This window comes from Nycticebus coucang, chromosome 1 (assembly GCF_027406575.1).
Source record: "Nycticebus coucang isolate mNycCou1 chromosome 1, mNycCou1.pri, whole genome shotgun sequence".
NCBI lineage: Eukaryota > Metazoa > Chordata > Mammalia > Primates > Lorisidae > Nycticebus > Nycticebus coucang.
In genome coordinates, this window is record NC_069780.1 from 88,102,193 (window position 1) to 88,107,003 (window position 4,811).

The 4,811-nt window shown below is 38.6% G+C and overlaps 1 pseudogene; it reads right to left on the minus strand.

The window, feature by feature from the left end:
• Positions 1 to 3,210: 3,210 nt before the first annotated feature.
• Positions 3,211 to 3,995, minus strand: LOC128588780 (40S ribosomal protein S3a-like; annotated as a pseudogene).
• Positions 3,996 to 4,811: the final 816 nt, after the last annotated feature.

The window sequence follows — 4,811 nt, forward strand, 5'->3', positions numbered from 1 at the left end:
TAATGGAAGTTTTAGCCACCGCTATTAAGGAAGAAAAGGTGATCAAGGGTATCCATATAGGGTCAGAAGAGATCAAACTCTCGCTCTTGGCAGATGATATGATTGTGTATCTGGAAAACACTAGGGACTCTACTACAAAACTCCTAGAAGTGATCAAGGAATACAGCAGCGTCTCAGGTTACAAAATCAACATTCATAAATCGGTAGCCTTTATATACACCAACAACAGTCAAATTGAAAAAGCAGTTAAGGACTCTATCCCATTCACAGTAGTGCCAAAGAAGATGAAATATTTGGGAATTTACCTAACAAAAGACGTGAAAGATCTCTATAAAGAGAACTATGAAACTCTAAGAAAAGAAATAGCTGAAAATGTTAACAAATGGAAAAACATACCATGCTCATGGCTGGGAAGAATCAACATTATCAAAATGTCCATACTACCCAAAGCAATATATAATTTCAAAGCACTCCCTATTAAAGCTCATATTTTAAAGATCTTGAAAAAACATTACTTCGTTTTATATGGAATCAGAAAAAACCTCGAATAGCCAAGACATTACTCAGAAATAAAAACAAAACAGGAGGAATCACACTACCAGACCTCAGACTTTACTACAAATCGATAGTGATCAAAACAGCATGGTATTGGAACAAAAACAGAGAAGTAGATATCTGGAACAGAATAGAGAACCAAGATATGAATCCAGCTACTTACCGCTATTTGATTTTTGACAAGCCAATTAAAAACATTCAGTGGGGAAAAGATTCCCTATTTAACAAATGGTGCTGGCTGAATTGGCTGGCAACCTGCAGAAGACTGAAATTGGACCCACACCTTTCACCATTAACTAAGATAGACTCTCACTGGATTAAAGAATTAAACTTAAAACGTGAAACTATAAAAATACTAGAGGAGAATGCAGGGAAAACCCTTGAAGAAATTGGTCTGGGTGAGTATTTCATGAGGAGAACCCCCCGGGCAATTGAAGCAGCTTCAAAAATACACTACTGGGACTTGATCAAACTAAAAAGCTTCTGCACAGCTAAGAACACAGTAAGCAGAGCAAGCAGACAGCCCTCAGAATGGGAGAAGATATTTGCAGGGTATATCTCTGACAAAGGTTTAATAACCAGAATCCACAGAGAACTCAAACGTATCAGCAAGAAAAAAACAAGGGATCCCATCGCAGGCTGGGCAAGGGATTTGAAGAGAAACTTCTCTGAAGAAGACAGGCGCAAGGCCTTCAGACATATGAAAAAATGCTCATCATCTTTAATCATCAGAGAAATGCAAATCAAAACTACTTTGAGATATCATCTAACTCCAATGAGACTAGCCTATATCACAAAATCTCAAGACCAGAGATGTTGGCGTGGATGCGGAGAAAAGGGAACACTTCTGCACTGCTGGTGGGAATGCAAATTAATACATTCCTTTTGGAAAGATATATGGAGAACACTCAGAGATCTAAAAATAGATCTGCCATTCAATCCTGTAATTCCTCTGCTGGGCATATACCCAGAAGACCAAAAATCACAACGTAACAAAGATATTTGTACCAGAATGTTTATTGCAGCCCAATTCATAATAGCTAAGTCATGGAAAAAGCCCAAGTGCCCATCGATCCACGAATGGATTAATAAATTGTGGTATATGTATACCATGGAATACTATGCAGCCTTAAAGAAAGATGGAGACTACCTCTTTCATGTTTACATGGATGGAGCTGGAACATATTCTTCTTAGTAAAGTATCCCAAGAATGGAAGAAAAAGTACCCAATGTACACAGCCCTACTATGAAACTAATTTGGGACTCTCACATGAAAGCTATAACCCAGCTACAACTTAACAGTAGGGGGAAGTGGGAAAGGGGTGGGGTGGGTAGAGGGAGGGGGATCGGTGGGATCACATCTGTGGTGCATCTTACAGGGGTATTTGCGAAACTTGGTAAATGTAGAATGTAAATGTTTTGGCACAGTAACTGAGATAACGCCGGAAAGGCTATGTTAACCACTGTGATAAAAATGTGTCAAATGGTTTATGAAGCGAGTGTATGATGCCCCATGATCATATCAATGTATACAGTTATGATTTAATAAAAAAAAATAAATAAAAAAAAGAAGGAAATCATTAGATATCTTGAACAAAATGATAATGAAGCCACAAACTATGAAAACCTGTGAGATACTGGAAAAGCCAGTAAGAGGCAAATTTATAGCATTATATACCTAAATCAAGAAAAGAGAAATAGAGAAAGTCAACAACATAATGGACCCTCTAATGCAACTGTAACAGGAAGAACAACCCCAAAACCAGCAGAAGAAAAGAAATAGTCAAAATCATAGCAAAATTAAATAAAATTCAAAACAAAAGAATCATTTCAAAAATCAGCAAAAAAAAAAATATATTGTTTTTTTCGAAAAGATTAATAAATTTGATAAACCCCTGGCCAGACTAACCAAAAATGGAAAAGTAACATCTCTAATAATTTCACTCAGAAACAATAAAGGGGAAATAAAAACAGATACTACAGAAATACAAAACATCCTCAATGATTACTACAGAACAATATGCACAGAAATATAAAAATGTAGAGGAAAAGTACCAATATTTGGAAGCACATCACCTTTATAATTTCAACCAGAAATTAGAAATTTGTAATATACCTGTATGAAGCACAGAAAAGGGAAACTATAGGACAATATCATTAATGAATATTGATGCAAAAATATTCAAGAAGAATCTAGCAAAGAGAATACATTGACACATTAAAAAATTATACGTCATTAGCTGGGCATTGTGGCAGGTGCCAGTAGTCCCAGCTACTCGGGAGGCTGAGGCAAGAGAATCGTTAAGCTCAGGAGTTGGAGGTTGCTGTGAGCTGTGTGAGGCCACAGCACTCTACCGAGGGCCATTAAGTGAGACTCTGTCTCTGCAAAAAAAAGAAAAAAAAAGTAGGTTTTATCACATGGGTGAAATGTTGGTTCCAAATACATAAATCCACAAATATAATTCACCACATAAATAAATTCAAGAACAAAGACCACATGATTCTCTCAATTAATGCAGAAAAGGCTATAGATAATATCCACCAATCTTCCTTTTTTTTTTTTAAGCAAAAGCAGGAATTAATTTTTTTTAAATCACAAATAGGATTCTTTATTTGTCATTATTAAAAACCTGAGATACTGGAAAAGCCAGTATTTTAGACATATTTTTGGACTGGATGTTCATATCCATTAGCTCGTTCCTCTTTAGCCACCTGTCTCATCCCCAGGAGCTTTCCAGAACTACTATCTTCATGAAAGTCCACGAGTTTTCCCAATTCAAACTTGGGTTTCTTCAGCATTTTTACTTTTCTAACAAAGACATCATGGGGAGGATAAATAGATTGGCATGCCTTTTCTATGTCTTTTTCAATGCTGTCTGGAATCAATTTATTGACAGCTTCTTTCAAGTCATTCATCTGCACCTCTCTGGTCATGATTTCCATCATTTTCTTTCAGATTTGGCAAACCTGTTGGTGCTGAGCATGAGAGGTCTTCTGCATCTGATTGTTGTGTTTTTTAGTAAAACCAACACAGCACAGATGAAGCAAATAACCCTTGGCAGTCTTAACATTAACATGAGTTTCAATCACCATTTTTAAACCATAAAACACGTTTTGTCAAGGGTAAGATCCATGCCATGGAAGTTATTCAGGCAGTTTTTGCCCTGAACATCTTCAGTAATCAGCTTGAATTTTCTAAATGCAACTTCATCATTCTGCAGATCAGCAAGACTCACTTCAAACACACGACCATTGAGGCCATCAGATGCAATTTTGGTTTCTTGATTCCTGGTGACTAGTGTTTTCCCAATATTTTTTATATTGAACATAGCAAGTGCCTTCACATCATACCAATCTTTCTTAGAAAATGGATTGACCATTTTCTTCTTGGCTCCTTTTTTGCCACCTTTTGTAAGGCGCTTGTTCTTTCTGACAGCCATGGTGGTACTTAGCGAGTCAAAGCCAAAAGCAGGAATTTATTGATTCATGCAGCTGGGCAATCAGGGGATAGCCTTATATTTAGCACACTTCCCAGAGCTGGTATCTTTTCCTGAATTCCTTGGCTCTGTTTCTTCAGCATTGGCTCCAGTCTCATGGCCTTTCCCTGTGGTTTTGAAGGCCATTGGCATTTTAAGGCCACATAACTATTCTAGTAAGGGTCAGCAAGTGGTTTTTCTCCACACAGTGATTCAGGGATCCAGGTTCCTTTCTTAAAGCCTCAGAGTCCTCAGGCCTGATGGAGAGTGGGAGCACTACCTCCTGTCATTCCAGTGGCCATGCTGGATCAGGCTTCTGTTCCCATTCTTCTGATGGCCATGCAGTCTGTTTCCCTCTGCACAAATACTCTCACCCCTGGTAGGACACAATCCTTGCTGGGCAGCTCTGGCTCAGGCACTGGTCCCTGGTCAAAGCAGTTGTTACTGGGGAAGTAGAGTTGGCTTCCCCTGTGCATGTGGCCGACAATGCCTAACTGCTTCCAGAGAGTTGTTAAGAAGACACGGGGGTTGGGGGAGGGGACAGTCATAGTGTTGACCCTGCTGATGATTTCCACCACTGTACTTGGGTACTTGAGCACTTAGAATGGGTTTTAGAAACCCCTTGCCCTTTGGAGATGCACCCACAGGAGCCTCATTGTCCTCAGAGGCTGCTGGAAGAATGGGGAGCATAGAAGAGAGAAGCCACTACAAAATAATGCAGGTGAATGGCTGCTTGTTAAACAAGAAAGAGAAAATTATGAGTGAATGAATAAAACACTC